The sequence below is a fragment of the Mesoplodon bidens genome (assembly GCF_964165515.1).
Source record: "Mesoplodon bidens genome assembly, chromosome: 1".
NCBI classification, from domain to species: domain Eukaryota; kingdom Metazoa; phylum Chordata; class Mammalia; order Artiodactyla; family Ziphiidae; genus Mesoplodon; species Mesoplodon bidens.
In genome coordinates, this window is record NC_138176.1 from 18,089,915 (window position 1) to 18,109,427 (window position 19,513).

Consider the following 19,513-nt stretch of genomic DNA (forward strand, 5'->3'; position numbering starts at 1 on the left):
CCAAACCAAGAGCGGTTTTCCCTCTTTCATTCCTTTGGATTCCAGGAAAGAACTCCAGGATGACAACAAGGACAGACACTGGGGGATAACTTCTTCCTGCTCCGCCCCCCATCCCTTCTGCAGATCGACCACCTCAAGGGGGCAACCCTCACCCCTCAGTGCAAGGAGTGGCCATTCAATCTCAAACCCTCAAGCAAGACAGGGCAGCAGGGGCGGCAAGGGAGAGGGTGATAACCACAGAAGCAGCCTGGGGCCAAGCCCCGGGACACTTCAGGAATCACTGCTCCCAGCTCCAGGGTCATCAGCGGGGGACAGCATTTCCAAAGCCAGAGCGAAGCCCAGCAGATCACACCAACGATGAACCCCAGACTACAGGAAAGGACTCAGAATTCCGCCAGCTCAAGCCCAACTTAAAGCCCAGAGAGACGGGCACCTCCTCTGTAGTGACCCTGCCAGCTGTCGCCAGACAGGGACCTCAGACCCATCCTCCGAGAACCAAGCTTTCTGCCTGCACATCACCACAACCAGCACCACGCTGCCTGCTCACTGCACGGTGGGAGGATGCTCGGCTCAGACGTGCGCCGCGTACCACCCAAGCAATCCGACAGCATGTCAGACCATCTATAAACCACCCTGAGCACCACGGGCTTCATCCATTCATTTAGTCAATCATTCATTCACCTTTGGCTCGGTACCCGCCAGGGGCCAGGAAACGTATCCAGAGTCTGAGCATCATAACACAAAGCCCCCAGCCCCGTTCCCCTGAACCACCACAACTGCAGAGGCTTAGGCAGGAAGACATTCTCACGGGTCAAAAAGAGGGTTTAGGGCTTCCCTGGTGGCGCAGTGGTTGACAGTCCGCCTGCCGATGCAGGGGACGTGGGTTCGTGCCCCGGTCCGGGAGGATCCCACATGCCGCGGAGCGGCTGGGCCCGTGAGCCATGGCCGCTGAGCCTGCGCGTCCGGAGCCTGTGCTCCGCAACGGGAGAGGCCACAGCAGTGAGAGGCACGCGTACCGCAAAAAAAAAAAAAAAAGGGTTTAAAAAAGCGAAGCTGTGCAAAGACCCACACCCCACAGTACACTCCGATTCAGTGTGGGAAACTTAATGTTAACTGTCTGAAAACATATGGTGAGTCACAGCTGGGAAAAGAAAAATGCCACCTTGATTCCAGACCGGGAGGTCTTCCTGTAAAAAATTAGGATTTGGGAAAGGATTCCTATTTCATTGCGGACAGCCACCATCTCTAATTTCTGACAGAGCTGGACCCTATAATCTCTGTCCAAATAATCTCTCAGTCCGAATAATGACCAAAGGACCTCAAAGTACCACTGTCCACTGAGCTGCCCCATCCTCCAGGGGAAGGTCTCACCTGCAGCCTAAAATACTGATGTATCTCGCCAGAGACCCAATCCACCCTCCGGCCATGACTCCTCCCTGTTCTACGCTTACACGACTTTCCTACCCCAGTGGCTCACACTCTACTTCCTGCTCCAAGCGGCACCACACCCCAGAGCTCCCCACTCCCTGGCACTCCTCCTAAAGATCAAAAGTCCACCCTCTCTCTTCAAGGAACCAGGGAAATCACTTCTCATTCATCAAGTACAAACTAACTGATTGATCTTGGGCAATCAACTTCCCCTTTCTCTGCCTGTTTCTTCCATCTGTGAAGTTCCGATGGTTTACCAATCCCAGGCTTCACCTGATTCTTCCAGCCCCCAGAGGACCCTAAAAGGCCTCCGAATGTGTCCATTCTCCAGGCTCTCCACACGGAAGGCACGTGTCCGCAGCCCCTGCTGCCTGTGGGTGGGCACAGAGCCTCCAGCCTCAGAGCCCCGCCGAGCTCCAAGTCATCTAAACGTGGTGGTGGTCCACCACCACCTCAGGGGTCTGGGGATCTGAGTCGATCCAGTCATCGACACTTGCTGCCTGTGGAACCTCAGGCAAGTTCCCCACCTGGTTCATGAGAAGCCCACCTACTGGCATCAGAGGGCTGGAGAAGTGACAATGGCTGAGCGCCGTGGCTGGCACGACGTAGATTAACTTAGACGAGTTCCCTTTCCCCCTCCCCTGCTTGTCCATAAAACATTTGGTAAGTTACTAGAAACAAAGCTAAAAATGGCTCAGGCTAGGAAAGGGGGTCATGGAGGAGAGGGGAGGGGGAGGAGAGCACAGCCATTATTTCTGAGCCCAAAAGTGACTCCAGAAGGCATCCAGGTCCAATCACAGAGACCATCCCCGGGCCATGCTGGGACTCTGGGGACCGCTCGCCACAAAGCAGATGCTACTGGCACCACATGGGTGGTTGGCAAACAAAGGTTCTGGCAGCCAAAGGGTCTCCAGGGGCACATGGGTGAGATCCCACAAAGGAAGAGCATCAAAAAGAAGCCCCAAATCAAGACCTGATCACATATCGGCCACAATAAATAATGTTTGCTCAAAGGTGGGAGGAATAGAGAGAGGCCCTCGTTGGAGAAGGCCAACTTGCATGGCCAATGTTAAAGAAAAGCTTGTTTTGTAGGTTACTCAAAGGAGACATTGTTCACAAATGCTTTGCCCATATACATAATCAGGGCTGCCTCTGGTCATTACATAAGTCTCTGACGGCTTAAGATTCCAAAAATTAATTTCTTTCCATCCCTATTTCCAAAAATTAATTTCTTTCCATCCTTATTCATATACATGCATGAGTAAAAACATATTCACATGTATATAAGAATATATATGTTCTCATATGTAAGAATATATATACACACATATATATGCACAAAGGCCCTGGAATGGAATTTAGAGATGGGCAAAATTTACAGACATATTACGTTGTTAAAAGTAGTGACATCTGAAGAGGTGGGGAACTCTGACTCTTTCCCTAGGCCCTCTTCCAAGAAAAAGTGGAGGGATAATGTGGGTTTTCTTTCCTTTTGTGTTTTACTGTAATTTTTGAAGAGAAAGTCTCAAAATAGAAGCAAAGACAATTTAATAGAACCACTAAATAAATCCAATTAAATTCTTTCTCCTGTTGGATTCTAAGGGCTCTTCATGGGCCGATCCTGATGTTCCCATAACCAACACCAGGACTGGGGCCCAGATGAGCACCCACCGCAGTGATCACCGGGACAGCACATATGGGTCTCCTTTCCCGAATGTAGAACAGGAAACACACACACATGCTCACTCACACCAGACACTCAACCAGGGATTCTCACCCTCCGCACTACTAACATCTTGGGCTGGATAATTCTTTGTCATGGGGAGGGTATGTCCTGTGCATTGCAGGATGTTTAGCAGAATCTCAGGCCTCTGCCCACTAGATGCCAGTAGCAACCCCCAAGGAATGGCAATCCTACAATCTCCAGACACTGCCAAAGGCCCCCTGGGGTTCAAGATCAGCTCCATTTGAAAATCACTCAACTAAACAAGTTGGACCCAGCAGCCCCAAGGAGTGACAGAGAAGCCAAGCCCCCAGCTGGCTTCCTTGGCGGCCAACCTATCTGGCCCACGACATGCACTCAGGGACCAGGTAGTTAACTGAACCCAAAACATCTGGGTCTAAAAAAAAGCTTTATCAGTCCACCTTGATATTGTCCAGGGCCTCATACAAAGCTGAACATAACCCATAGGTTTCATAAGTCACAGCTTTCTCTTCCTAAGAACAGGGGCTGAGGGCTGCAAGCTCCCAGCCCATTTAATTCTCACCATCATCCACAGGGTGGCAGAAATTACTGTGCCATTTTACAGACGGAGAACTGAGTGAGCCCAGAGAGAGCCGGGACTGGGGACAAGCCTCCAAACCCCTAAGCAGCTAGGCTTGGACTGCACAGCACACCTCGCACCTATGCTGATAAATGGAAACACTGAGTGCCCAGAGGGTTTTTAATTCTTTAGGACATAACTTTGGGGGAAAACAAATTGACTGCCTTAGTGATGCCTGGCTTAGCTTCACATCTCTTCTGTTTAACTTTAAACTCAACATTCAGAAGACAATAGAAACTTCCTTCTTGCTAACACGGAGTATCTTCAAGGGTGATTCGGTTCACAGGGAAGGGGGGAGGGGGCACACACATCCCCCTCAAAGCTTTCTTTGTGGCACAAACAAGAAATGCTAGAGGACCCTTTCGGAGCTAACACGTCCAGAGAAAAGTTTAGAGCAGTCCTCCCTCCACACCACAAGAAGAAAAAAAAAAAACCCACTTAGTCACTGAAAACTAAGGCAGTGGAGGAAACAGTCCGCAGCTCACTTACCCGTCCACCTAGCCACTTCTCTGAGCACCAACCTACCAGCTACCAGCACACAACTCAGAGCTGGCTGGCTGGGGTTCTGCTTACCCTGCAGGCATTTTTCTTATCTCAAAGTTTCTATTAACTCCCCACTGATGTGCCCTAAAAGAATTTTTAAGGGCTCAGAAACCCATAAATAAAACAGCCTTTGTAGGACCAGCACAGCCAAATGAAAGTCTTTCACCTGTAGCCGTGGTGATAAAAGTTTCAGGTCCTGTTTTTCTCGGAGGCATCCGAAGGCTTGGGAGAGGCTGGAGTTCTCCAACCTGCCCTAGTGCCCCTGCCCTCCTAGCTGGGGCATCCCCAGCCCAGGGCAGGGTGAGGGAGGCCTGCCCACTGGATGCACGGGTTGCAGGAAACATTCCTGACTCCAGGCCTGCCCTCCCGAGCGCTCCTCTGGAGCCTGCCCAAAATACCCAGTTCATCACGCTTGTCAAAACCCAGTTTGCACGTAGTTAAGGATGAGGAAGCTGTGGCCGGCTGGGTGGAGGCCTGGGGAGTGGAGGGTGGAGCATGGACAGGGAATTTGGAGGAGGAGAGATATGACCCAACCACAGCAGAAACCCCAAAACAGAAAAATAAAGGTGCCTGTCCAACCGAAGGCAGTGCAGTAAATCTTCAGCCATGGAGCACATGGACAGAGCCAATGGACCATGTGGTGAGCTCAGGTACTCAGAGTCTTCTACCAGAGGTATGATTTCTCACCCTCCCCTCTGGGCCCAAGAGATGGTTTGCCAGTGCTAGGACAACAACAGCACTGCCAAAGGCCATCCTAAGCAAACAGCGTGGCCTACACTGTCCAGGAAAGACATCCTAACACCATTTGGCAGATTAAATAGCGCTGGTGTCCTGCTCTGAGTGATGTGTCAAACCTCGGCCATTCGTTAACTGAGGGACCCCAGGAGGATCATGCTGCCTCTCTCTGGGCCTGAAGACCTTTGAAAATAAAGAGACTGGCCAGACGACAGCCAATTCCCTTCCAGTCATACAACTGCATACTTCTATTTGCCAAGGGTCTCAAGCCTCAGTCCAGGTGGGTCCTGATTTTTCTTCTGCCCTCCAGAGCTTGGTCACGCTGTGTGATGAGTTAGACAAGCACTAGTAACACAACGCTCCGCCCATCACAGTTTGCCCGCCCAAGACGGCGACCACCCCTTGACTGAGCAGAGATGCCCGTGACCCACGACAGATGGATCAGAGAAAGTGGGGTGAGACTCATCTCAGACATGGGAGGCTGCTGAAGCAGCACCTAATCCCACAGTTCCCAGGGGACGTTATATTCTGGCCTACAAAGAGCTGCCAATTCTCTAACTGTAGGACTTCTTGGACCTTTCAATGGGCACCTGAATTCTCCAAGAGGTGACTGCTTAGGCAGACTCCCTGAGAAGCACCCAGCCCCAGACTTTTCGGAGGAAACTCCTAGGGTTGCACGCTAGAGGACATTTATGAAGACAGCCTGCTCCCCGCTGCATCTTACAAAAGAGAAAACAGGCCCCGGGGAGGTAGCTGAGATTCAGTGCAGGTATCCTCAATCCAGTCTGCCTATCCTTCTAGTTTTAACACAATATAGACAATGGTATTTATAGACAAGAGTGGGTGGCCAAAACTACAAGTTCTTTGGCATTTCCAAGGATCAGGACAGTTCCTGCGATCTATGGCCAACACCCATTAAGTAGCACCAGGTTCTTTTTTTTTTTTTGGCCGCACTGCGCGGTTTACAGGATATCTTCGTTCCCCAACCAGGGAATGAACCCGAGCCCTCGGCAGTGAAACTGTGGAGTCCTAACCACTGGACCACCAGGGAATTTCCAGCACCAAGTTCTACTAACAGGGAAATCCTCAGGCCAGGATTGTTTTCTACCATAGGCCTTACTTATGGGACAAACAACTAACATTTCAGGATATTCAATTCTTTATCCAGACAAGGAGAAGAAAGACCCAGCAACCCCATTTCTCAATACCTGTATTCAAATCCCTCACAGAGGAACTCACCTCTTGGGCAGCTTCCTCTCCCTCCTCCCAGAAAACAAACTGAGATGGTATCTGCAGAATGCAGAGAGCTTCCAGGGAGGAAGGCATCAAGCTAAGTCAAGGTGCTGTTATGTAATAACAGGGCTCCTAACTCGGACCGACACCTCCTGTGCTACGAGGTGCTTCCCCGCCTCTCCCAGGTCAAGGATGGGGCTGCCACGTCATGGACAGGCTGCCCGTTCAGCCACACGGAATGCAGACAATGACCTAGGACCGTTTCAATTACTCCGCTACATAGGCCTGCATGGACAGGGTCGTCCTGCAGCAAAGAACCCCGTTAACTAGAAAGCCCCGTACAAATGGGGAAAGCGTGCTAGAGGCCCAGCATCACTTCAAAGGGCCCCAAGTCCACCCTCCAAGCCAGACTGATGGAGCGGACACAGAAAGATAACCTCTCACACTACTGAACCTGCCTCTTCATTCTATGTAGATGTTGTGATGACTAATAAACATACAAGGCCACGCAAAAGCACTACCAGAGTCTTAGAGCTTTTGGTCACGGTGTGTGGTTCCCAGTCAGCAGACACAGAACATTTGTATTGATGAGAGGAGATGCAGCAGCTAAGTGCTCAGGCTTCTAACCCCTTCCCTCGTTGTGTGACTCTGAACAAGTCACTTGCCTTTCCTGCGCCAGTGTTTGCTCAGCTGGAAAATGAGCGGGGCCTCATGCAGCAGTGAAACTGCAAAATATCTATCAAGTGCTTAGCTCAGTAACCACTCAGTAAATGAGGGTTGCTTTAAGGTCTGATGCAGGGAGAGTCTGTGTAATTTTCACCACTTAAAAATGGGTCTTCTCGGCCCCTGGGATGGCAGAGACTTTCTCACATTGGCACTGCCCTCTGACGCCTCCCCTGCTCGATCCAGCTTTCCCCCCCTTTTCCTTTCACAAATGCTACCCTCCAAGTGCTACTTAGACCTAAAAAAAAGGGGGTGGAAGTCCTTCATATGTGAAAAACCCAGGAATGTTTGTTATAGTCCAATTCAATTTACAAATAAAGAAATAGGGGACTTCCCTGGTGGCGCAGTGGTTAAGAACCCGCCTGCCAATGCAGGGGGCACGGGTTTGAGCCCTGGTCCCGGAGGATCCCACATGCCGCGGAGCAACTAAGCCCATGTGCCACAACTACTGAGACTGCACTCTGAGAAGCCCACGCACTGCAACGAAGAGTGGCACCTGGTCTCCGCAGCTAGAGAAGGCCCACATGCAGCAATGAAGACCCAACATCGCCAATAAATAAATCAATAAATAATTTTTAAAATAATAATAATAATTAATAAATAAATAAATAGGTCCAGAAGGATAGTTTGTACAACCAGAAAGTGACTAAGCATGAACAGAACTTGGGCTCTGGTGTTCTGGGCCAGGGCTATGCCCATAACCAAGGGCGCCTCCCCTCCCTTCATTGCCCACCCCACGCTCCACATCTTCTAGAATAAATCTGGAATAGCGTCAAAATATCCCTCCCCACTCCTTTTTCTTTTAACTGTCAGGGCAACTGGTTAACCAACTCCTCCTCTTGGGTGCTGCAATATACCGGAAACAGGACAATCATCCTGTGGGGAAGCAGGCCAGGAATGATTAACTTACAACACTGGGTTGCTGATAAAATTGCTCAGCCAAAGACCACAACTCTACAAGCATTCATGAGGTAAGGGACTGGGTCTCAATATAACACCCCAGCTTCAGGGGAAAAGAAGCCAGTATGGAATCTTTCTGAGCTTGACCCCGGGTCTGAGAAGGCAACCCCTAGAGGCAGGACAGAGCGGATGAGACCAGGAGACACTCTGAAGGTGCAACCACTCAGTGGGCTGGTCCCCTCTGGTGCCTGGCCTCTTCCCTCGTGGGGAGGGGTGTCAACCCTTTCCTGGAAGGCAGCAACTCCACAACTTCCTTCCCAGCGAAGCCCATGGGCCTCTTGCTCCGAATGCAGCCTCTGGGGGGCGGCCAGGTGACTATCAAGCAATGGCATGATGCCGTCGTCTCCTCAACGATCTCACAATGAACCCCTCAGGCCTCGTACCTCTCAGCTTTCATCCCATTACCCTTTTTTTGCGGTACGCGGGCCTCTCACTGTTGTGGCCTCTCCCGTTGCGGAGCACAGGCTCCGGACGCGCAGGCTCAGCGGCCACGGCTCACGGGCCCGGCCGCTCCGCGGCATGTGGGATCTTCCCGGACCGGGGCACGAACCCGCGCCCCCTGCATCGGCAGGCGGACTCTCAACCACTGCGCCACCAGGGAAGCCCCCATTACCCTTTGAATGAACAAAACACCTCTCCCATCCTCCCTTCATGTTACTTAAAGTTTCAACACAAAATATCACAACTCAAATCAAGACAAAGCACAATGTCTCCAACTGCTTTTTCAAATGCTGATGGACCTGTGGTCTGTCTAAACCAACCTACCCCATTAGACTGATGTCTGCTCCAAGTTGAGAGATGCTCTACCAGCTGTAGACAATTCTCAAAGACCTCTAGTTGCCGAGGCTACGTCACCCCAATAGTGGAAGGTGGGGAGGAAATTACCCAATTGACCATTTATTGTAATAACTACAAAACCCATAGCAAACATGCTTCAAGATCTCTTAAGAAACCCATTGCTCCGTGATTTTTTGAGGAGAAGGATGCCTGAGCAAGAGTCTTGCTAAACTCCTTGGAACCCCTTGGAATTCAGCTCACCATCCTCATCACTACACACAACCACAGCAGAGCGGGAACCTCACCTCTTCTGTTTTATCTTTCCCCAAACTAAATTCTAACCTCTGAGGAACACAGTGTCTCCCTGATGTCTCAGAAAACAGAAGGCCCTTGGAAAGTGCCCCAAATCTGCAGAAGTTTCCCCCTAGAGACCTGGGCTCTAGCCGTAGCTCAGCCACTAAGGGGCTTTGGCCTTCACCTCCCTTTCAGATCCCTGATCTGAAAACGAGGAGGTGAATGAAAGAGTCTCTCTGGCCCCTTTCAGCTAGAAGGGCCTAAGTTGGCATACTACACACACCGTATCAGCCCGCTGGCTTCACATGTGCTAAGTGCCGGCCAGAAAGTCTTGTGCCCCACAGAAGCCAGCCGAGGAAGGAGGGGTGGGCAATCGTGGCCTCTGGCCTTCCTAGATAAGGATCACTGGTGAGCATTCCAGCCTCCGCCAAGGGCCTCAGCAAGGCTTGTGCTAACTGGTTCTGGGGCCGTCACTCAGCGTTCAGGAAGCCCTGGTCTTGGGCAGTGGTCGACAGCGAGAACAGCCTTCTGGATTCTGGGGTGTCTCTCATGCCCGGCTCTCTCCGTTGAGCTGCCTGCTTTGGCACGTGGACCACCACACTGCCCCTTTTCTGGCTTTTAGGCAAAAACCAATTTAGCGTCACTTTGGATATCACTGAAAGCAGTGTTTTCTTGGTGCCCTAACAGATACCTTTTGACAGGGAGCACAAATCATTTTGGTTACCATAGCCAATAGGGTCACCATCTTCCTCCCCAAGTGTCTTTTTTTTCCAATGCACAGAATTCTTGTTTGTTTGTTTGTTTTGTGGTATGCGGGCCTCTCACTGCTGTGGCCTCTCCCGTTGAGCAGCAAAGGCTCCAGACACGCAGGCTCAGCGGCCATGGCTCACGGGCCCAGCCGCTCCGCGGCATGTGGGATCTTCCCGGACCGGGGCACGAACCCGTGTCCCCTACATCGGCAGGCGGACTCTCAACCACTGCGCCACCAGGGAAGCCCTCCAATGCACAGAATTCTTTTATTTGTTAATTCCCTCCCTAGGGGAAAACAGAGCTCTAAGGGCTCCGGAGTCTGGCCAGGGTCCTAATCTAGGCTGCACCTCCTACTGGCCTGTTTCCTCACCTGTAAAATGGGAGTCTGTCCACGACCACCTACCTCGCAGGATTGCGATAAGGTAAAAACGAGATTAATAAAGTCTGTAGCCCCACGCTGGACACAAAGTTCCCAATAAATGTTGACCATTATTATTTCTTCTTGAATATAATTTATTAAATTAAAAAAGAAAAGAAAAGAATCAGCTCCCAGAGACTCGAAGCTACATGCCTACAGTCACTGGATACTTGGGGTAAAGATTCAACAACTCATTGACTTGCGATTATTTCTGGAGCCCCCAGACAATGAGGAGAGAGCAAAGAACTGACTTCCTATCCCCGTGGAGCGAACATCCAGGTGGGGAAGGGAAGAGCCGGGTAGAGGAAGATGCCACGGTGTGAGTGATCAACGCACGGAAGGAAACCAAGGGGCAGGCCTGAGGGAGGTGAGGACCCCTGAGGAGGAGGTTTCAGAGAGGGGAGCTCTGAGGGAGTGGCATTTAAGCCAATTTCACCAAAACACCAGGCAGCGGTAGGCTTAAGGAGAAAACGATCTGAACCACACAACAGCCTGGGTGAAAGGTCCTCCTAGATCACTCCCTCCCTCTGAGCTCCCCGGCATGTGGTGACATGCGCAAGGCCACCCCCATACTTAGTAAAATCCAGCGCAGGCCAGGGTCTCTCCATCCCTAATCAGTCCCGCCCCTGCAGGGAATGACAGCCTTTAGGAGAGAGGGGCCGTCACTCCGTAGCCAGGGCCGAGACAGAAAGACCACCACGAAACAACAAAGTCCAGCCACTATCAGGGAGCCAAGGAATCTCTCAGCAACTATCTCTGTGGGTAATCGTGTGCTTCAGCTGGAAAATAATTACAGCCAAAATGTACAGAGGTTAGGAGATTCTCCCCCCACCCTCCTCGCCCATCCCAGCCACAAGTCACCTCTCACAAGTTCCTCCCGTTTACCTGCCCAAGTCCCAGGTTCCCATTTACAGCCATGGAGCCTCATAACAGAGTGTTGGGATCTTTGTAGATTCTTTCTAGTCTGCACGACCAACCCCATCTCTGCCTTTTCGTCTCACCCATGGGAGAAAGGAGAGAAAGAGGCAACACCAACTTGTGAAAATCAGGTCGAAACTCCAGCAGCTAGAGACTCTGATTTAACTGATCTGGAGATGAGACTTTTATTTTCTAGAAGCTCCCAGGTGATTGTATTATGCAGCCAGGGTCAAAAACTCCTGGGGTTACAGGAATGTAACTGATAGGTGTCCATCCAATTATAACGATGTGGGGGGAGGGAGTTTGGGGGGGACTTAACATGACCCGTTTTTTAATAGACTAACTGGCACATCACAGAACCCAAGGTTTTAGAAGTTTGGTGGTTCCTCAAAAAGTTAAACATAGAGTTATAAGATTCAGCAATTCCACTCTTAGGTATATACCCAGGAGAAAAGAAAACATATGTCCATACAAAAACCTATGAATGGATAAAGAAAACATGGTATATATCTCCGTACAGTGGAATATTATTTGGCCCCAAAAAAAGGGATGAAGAACTGACACGTGCTAAAACAGGGAGGAACCCTGAAAACACTATGCTTAACTAAGCAAAAGAAGCCAGACACAAAAAGCCATATATTTTACGAGTCCACTTATATGAAATGCCAAGCATGGGCAAATCCATAGGGATCACCAGGGGCCGGGGGAGGGGGAAATGGGGATTGACTGCTACTGGGCATGGGGTTTCTTGTTGGGTGTGATGAAACGTTCTGGAACGAGATAGTGTAGATGGTTACACAACTCTGTGAATATACCCCAAATCACTAAATTGTACTCTTTAAGTAAGAGAATTATATGGATTATAAATGTCTCAGGAGAGCTACTGGCCCAATGCAGGGCGGGGAACAGGAGGCAGCCCACAGCAAAAAGCATCTTTACAAGCAGGTTATTACTAAAGACACATTCCCAGGTCCTGCCTTCCAAGATTCCGATCAGTAAATGGGGTAGGGAGAGGCCACACGAGAAATCTCAATTTTCATCGAGGTAAGAGTTCCCTGATCAGGAAAGCCTGAAGCATAATGACCTAACACTTCATTCCAGAATCTCAGAGGAGGATCAACGCCGATTACTCTTCAGGAGAGGCCTCAAGGGGCCAGAACAGAGCCTGAAGTCTTCCTCAAGATGCTTCCATCCCATGTCCTAGGACTCCCTCTCCCCCCAGGAGCTCAAAGCCCTTGGCAAAGACAATGCAAGCTTAGCGCCCCACAGCACCTAGCTCAGGAGGCCTCACTGGGCAGGCTTGCACTTCTTTTGATTGCAGAAATGTGAGCCCAGCGCCCAGGCGATTGGCAGTGAGCTGGAACTCGAACCCAGGAATCCCGACGCCCACGCGTTCTCACCTCCAGCTCCCACAAAGGTCTCTTTGTTGGGTTTGGGTATCTCCCGGAGGGCACGCTTCCTCCCAGGGCTGGAGAGAGGAGGCGAGGGCGGTGTGTAGAACGGAGTCTATGCCGACGACGACGTACATTTTCTGCTCTCCAGGTTGCCCCATCCCACCAGCCGAGGGCATGGGATTGGCATGGGGCGTCCTGGAGGGAGTCAGGTTCTGCCCCTCACCAGGCCTCGCTGCTCTGAATCCAAGGCCGGACAGGCCGCCCACACCCTGCCAGCGCAACAGGGCTCAAACGAACAACGGGGCTGTTGTTCAGACACGCTCTTTAGCCAGGGAGGTTACCCTCTAGAAATACTTCTAAATAAACACATAGGCCAGCCCATCCTGAGGTCTACACGCTGCCCAGCTTTCGGCACAATGCTTGCCTCCGTGGCATTTCATCTCCCCCGTGGTCCTGGCAACCACCTCTGCCCTCCTTCCTGTCCGAGGTGAGGTTTCCTTGGGAACCAGAGGCAGAATCCACAGGCTCACTAGCCTGAGGCCGGGTGATCGCGGCATGCCGGAGTTCTTCTTCCAAAGGCCCTGGCCGCCTTCGCCAGGGAGATCTCTGCTTCAGATGGGATGCTGCCCTGGCTGGGTGACCGGGACGATCCCAAAGAGAGATCACCGTCCCTGCTGTGGGGTCGTACCCTGACCCCTCTTGGCAATGGGAGAGACTCACCCTGTGGCTTCCCCTACCCTGGGGGAGGGGTTCCCTGCTTTCTGAACCACTCAGGAGCCTGGGCTACATCTTCACACTGTATACAGGTACCCCACTAATAAGATCTCTGCAGCATCCCCACTTCCCAGAAAGGGAAACTGAGGTCCCAAAGGTACTGAGAGAAGCCAGGGGGCCACAGCCCTGGGCCCCCCAACTTGGCATGTACCCCAGCTGGCAAGGAGGGATCCAGTACCTGAGGGTTCCTGAGGAAGGCCACAGTGCTCACCCTGAGGGGATCTGCACAAAGGTGAGAGGCAGCTTTGAGCTACAAAAATACAGGATTCGGACTCTGACCAAAAGACACTGAATGGTCTCAAATTTAAATGCCTGCCTAACAACACTTTTCCCCCAGAGGGCTTCCATCAAACTTTGTCCCTTTTGGTGCTTCAAACTACCCACTGGGGCGGGTAAGGAAACATTATTCCCATTTTAAAGGTGAGAAACACACTTGGAAACGTGAAAGAACTATAAGCACCTGTCAAGTTAATTCTTAACATCCTTTTACATCGTGAGATTGTGCATGGGCCCCCAAATTTAAGGGATTCGGATGTATGGCCGGGGGGAAGGGTGGGAGGGAAATAAATTTTACCATCCTGAACTGCTCTGATATTTAATGGACGCAATTAAAAGTCACCCTTCAAGCAACAGGGAAAAATAAATAAATCTGTCTAATTTGAGTTACCCTGAGGATCTGCAGGACAACCACTAATCCAGTCCCCACTGCTATGTGTCTCACTCCCTGGAGAAATAACTACCTGTGAGTCCTGAAAGGCAGGCAGTTGTCTTTATATTATTAACAGTAATGGAAACACACTACCAGGAATAATCATTCCTGCATCATGCCAACCTGAACTTTCATTTCACTGTATGAGCTGCTGGGCATCAAAGCCAACAAATTCGCAGAAATGTTCAGGGAAGAAAGGAGGGGGAAGAGAAGAAAGCCCAGCCTTCTGCCCACCACCATCCCCCCACCCCATCCATTAGAAAACATATTTCTAAATAAATCATGAGAAAGCCCAAGCTACAAAATATTCCACAGTGCTAGGTGTGCCGAAACCCCCAAAACATCACCTCAAAAAAAAAAAAAAGAAAGAAAAAGGTTTAGACCTCAATCGCACTGATTCATCTACCCCCACCTCGGTCCAAATTAGATGAAATGCTATCGTGCTGCTGTTTTAAAACAGTGTCCGAGAAGGTAGAAAAGGTTACCCACAGCAAGCAAGGACTGCCATCCTCACCATAGCAACGCGCCTATTTATAATATGGTCTACCTGCTTCAAAGGCTTGTACAAGACACTCAAGGCAAGTCTAGTGCTACATCCAAGCCGAAGATGAGCCGGAAACTCTCACGAGTATGTCAATGAAACACTTCCAATTACATTACATGCCACAATTATTAGCATTGACTCTCAATTTTTTTTTTTCTTTCTACTCAAGCAAAAGCAAAGGGGAAAATGAATTACAACAGTTTCTAGGACATGGTAGAAAGCCAGCATGTGACTTTCCAAAGTGCTTTGGCTATTTCTTTTTAATGGTTAACCCCGACCCACACTTGAGGTTGCTGAATCCTCACCAGGGTCAGGCGCACACAGCCTGGTAAGGTACCCGCAGGTCCACAAGCAAGGCCTCGGCCATGCATACCAGATGCAGAAATTCCAGAACCCAGACTCAGATCTACAGTGGACCATGGAGGGAAAAAAGAGGCTTTTGTTTTAGAGGGAGATGTAGGCAACCACATCCAATTCGCCTCCAAGGCCCACATTAGAGTTTCCAGAGAGGAGCCCAACTATATTCCCAACAGCAGCCTCCCGTTTCCATGTCAAAGTAGCAACCGTACAGCATCAGGCAAGGCCCAGATTCAAACCCCAGTGCAGCCACTTACTAGCCATGTATTTTGGGGTAAGTCCCCTAACTTTCCTCAGTTTTCTCACCTGTAAAATGGGGATGATGCATAAAGTTGCTGTGAGCATTCAGTTTAAAAATATATGGAATGTTCTACAAACTGACACATAGCAAAAGTTTAAAAAACAACATCTATTCTTTTTTCTTTTTGTTACTAATATTAAAGTTCTTCTGGAGTGATGATTGCCGAGTAAACAAAGCCTCAGTTCCCGCACATGACAGTACCACGAGAATACCTCAAAAATGTGAGTGTTCCCCTCCCTTAACACACACTCCAAGGGATAATGCCCGCACCGTATCACAGCTGGAAAAACTGAGGCTAGACTCACACGTGTACCAGTGATAATGCAAACGTTCAAACCTGGGGGGCCAGGGGGAAGTTAAGAGAAATAGAAGGGTGAGTGACTTACAGGAACCATTAGTGGAAGGCAGACAGAGAGAGACCCACACTGTTTTCATTCGGTCAAATGGAAGAATGACAAAAAGCATCCCTTGGACCAAAGTGAGTGACACAGAAGCTTGGGATTCAGTTCCAGACACCCTACTCTGCTAAGTGCTTTCTTTTCCCAATAGACTGTACACTCCTATAGGGCAGGGACTATGTCACTGTATCCAGGCATCAGCAGAGCAGTGGACACATCGCAGACCCTAAATAAAGAATCTGTTTCTGCTGAATGCATTCAGGGGAGGGGGGACCTTTAGCTTCTTGGTATCTCCCCTAAAGTGTAGGGCTTTTTTTTTTTTTTTTACCAAAATAAAGGCAAAAGATACAGTGTTATTTCATTTTGTTATCACAACAATCCTTTGAGGGATATTTTTATTATGCCTATTTTACAGACAGGGAAACTGAGGTTTAGGGAAGTTCTAGCTCAAGATCATACAAAGTCACAAAGCAGCAATGTCGGGATTCAAGGTAGGTCTGTCTGACTCTAACATCAAGCTCTTCACCACTTCGTTATTCTCTCTATGTCTCTTGATGTATCATGTGTAGAATAATTCTTAGCTACGAGCAGATGCCAGTAAGTATTTTTAAAATGGAAACACAAAAGAAATGGGCAACTCAGGTTGTAGCTCCCAGGGCTCACAAAACCCTAGATCAACCACAGCTGAGAGTGCTTCACCATTGCCTTGCACACTCACTGCAGACATCCCGGAAAGAAGAATTCAATGCACATCTTCACCCACCCATCTCTGCAAGAGAAGGCCCAGGAGCAACACCAGTGACATGAAGTGGGCTGGATCTGTTCAGGTCCAAGTATTCAATTATTCCAAACCAGGGATCCAGCATCACCAAAGAAAAGGGAGCAGGAGGTCAGGGCAGCACCCACCTGGGCGGAGTTCTCGAACATGACACCTTCTCCAAATCTTCCTGGGGAGGAGTGGAGGCCGCAAGGAAGGGAGGGACGCGGAAAATGCCCTAATGCATCCTCTTAACCAGAGCCTGAGCACTTCTCCACCAGAGAGAAACACAAGCGCAACAACAGTGACTTCTAAGTGTGCAGGCTGATTATAGCTTTACTTTCAAAAGAGCTTTGATTGATCTTTTTTGATAGACCTGAAATAAATTAAACTAGATTGACTCACTTGAGAATGGACTCTAATCCCTTAGTCAGATCCAGGAGAACTCAAACCAAACCAGCTGTTAATTTAGGCTTTATAAGATAAAGCATGAGAAATCCAAGCTGATGTACCCCAGAGCAAAGCTTACATCATCTCTGTAAGCAATCAACTTACTGCTTCTTTTAGGAACTAATCAGTTCTTGGGTAAGTGGGTACCAAGCCTGCACTCTCACAGCGAAACTAGCTCAAGGAAAGGAAGGAAGGCGAGAGAGGAAGAAAGGTCCCGAGAAACACTAACTGGCTCACTCCTCGACAAGCTCAGAACCAACCCAAGACATTTTCGTTTTGCTTTCTGCTAGTCATCCATCTCCAGCTCCAGAAACTGCAACAGCTTGACTGGATCCTCAGCGCTAAGTGAAAGGAAACTGCGGACACTCTTAATATTTCTTTTTTAAAAAAGGGGGGGTGGGGGGGGTGGAACTGCAGAATTACCCAGAAAATATTCCCCACTACGTTTTTATCCTCTCATCTTTGAAGATCACACTGTCCCCTTTATCTTTGCTCCTGGGAGCCTTTGATTTGAATATAGGAACCCCAAGGCTTTCAAGTGGTGGCTGCCCATGGCACTGAGTTAGTGCCACACACACACACACACACACACACACACACACACACACACACACACTGCAGGTTTCTTCCCAAACTAAACTCTGCTCACAAACAGGCAGCCCTCCCAACTTTCACTAGGATTTTTTGGAAAGGGATTCATTCTTCTATCCCAAGTGAAGATGGGCATTCACCTTGACTGGACCTCACCCACAGTCGCACCCCAGGAGGCTCCACCACAGTGCCTTTCCTTCTGAAAAAAGCAAGGCTGCCAGCCTCTTGCTCCTAAACAATGATGTTTCATAGAACACTCTGTTTACTGAACATAAGGGGATCAAGAATTGAAATCCAATTTAAGGAATTATGGTGCCTTCGGACTGTTTTTCTTCAACGATGAAAAAAGACAGGCAGGCATGTTGTTTCTGGAATTAAGCCAGAAGAAACTGATCCTTGTAGTAATACAAGAAAAAAGAAAGAAATCAATGAATGTATGTGTTTATGTATGTGGCTGGAGGGAGAGGAGTAACTAAAATATAAGTTAAAAGCTGAGGAGCAAATGAATTTGACTCCTGCTATGGAAGGATCCTGAAGTTGCTTTCAAAGTCCTATTTTAATACCTATCTGACAAGGAGAATACAGTTCATCTCTCAATACTTCTGGTTAAAAGCAGAAGCAATTTAACCAGAAAAGATGGCATGAAAATCAAGCACGACGTCTGTCCACTCGCCTTCATTAGCAGCAAAACAAACCACGCACCCGAGCAAGAGTCAGAACCTGAAAGGACGATAAATATCATTCCCCTTTGAATAAAAGTAACCACTGCTGCTCCGTACTCAGCACTGGTCACTGTATGTATGTTTTCCTATTTAATCCTCTGGGATCAGTTCTGTCCCCATTTTGCAGATAAAAGTGCTGTGGCAGGGTGGTTCCAGAACTGGCCATGGTCCCACATGCACTAAATGGGTGTGACTTGAGACCCCAGGTGTGTCTAACTTCAGTGCCAGAGCCCTCATCCATCACCCTAGAATGCCTCCTTTTTACAGCAAAAACGTTGAACTCAGATAGTGTAGCAGTTTCACAGCTTCCCACCTCTGTGCTCGTCCTATGGAGTCATTTCACAGACGAGCAAACTGAGACCCAGAGAATAAAGCTCTCCGCAACCAGATAACTCAGAGGCAGACCTAACCATTTTCTGAGCTCCTGGACCCCTAATTCTAATTATGAAGCTTCATCCTCTCCCTTAATGAGTTCTTCCCCACTGCCATTCCCAAAGACAAAGTCCTCCCCAGAGGAAAATGCCTCATCTCACCAAGGGCTGCCTGGGGAAGGAGTTTTGTGATTGGCGTTAATTTGGGGGGAGAGGGGGACAGAAAGGAGGCAAAACTATTAAATGAAGTAAATTAAGACATTTCTGAGAGGTATGGCATAAATCATCACTTAGAGGGACTGACCAATTGAAAAGGTACAGCACTGCTCTGGATGAAAGCTACGCCATCAGCCAGGATGCTACAAATGACAGCGGAAGAAGGCAGGAAAATGGAGGCACCTTCTGCAGCCCAAGGCCACTGACCAGCTACAAAGGTCTGGCCAATGCCAACAAAAATACCATACCTTTCTGATGAACAAAGACTGCTAAATACAAGTCCTTTTTTTTTTTTCCCAAGGGAGGTGGGAGGGTGGGAGAGCGTAAACACACTCTTCTATTGTTTTACACATCCCAAAGCCAAAAAGAGGGGCGTGAGGATTTAAAAAAAAAAAAAAAGTCCATTGACTGTTTTCTGATTTCTCATATTTCACTCTCTTTTCCTTTTGGCCTCTGAAAAAGCTAAAGAGAGCCATAAAAACGGACAAACCTCCCAGCGCTGTGTGTGATTTCGGCCTTCTGCAAATGAGGGAGGTTTGAACTGGACCTTCCGGAACCAGGAGGTGTTAAAGAAACAGTGACTGCTGTCAAGCCGATTGGGAGAAGAGATGTCATTTCTTAACCTTCACTGAGAATAAGTCATTCCAGACAAGCTCCCTACTGCATCGCTGTTATCCAAGCGGAAGTGTGAACAGGCCCGAGAACGCCGTCCACTCGCTGATTTCTTGCCCAGGAGACCCTCCCAGGAAAGTTCCAGCGAGGGGACCTGGGTTGTGGGCACAGACTCAACTGCAGACATGCTGCCCCTCCCGCCATGGGTGCTGGC

At 49.3% G+C, this 19,513-nt stretch overlaps 1 protein-coding gene across 42 annotated transcripts in view; it reads right to left on the minus strand.

Moving 5' to 3' along the window:
* Positions 1–19,513, minus strand: part of TCF7L2 (transcription factor 7 like 2) — a 200,955-nt gene that overhangs the window by 151,950 nt on the left and 29,492 nt on the right. The window lies entirely within an intron of this gene.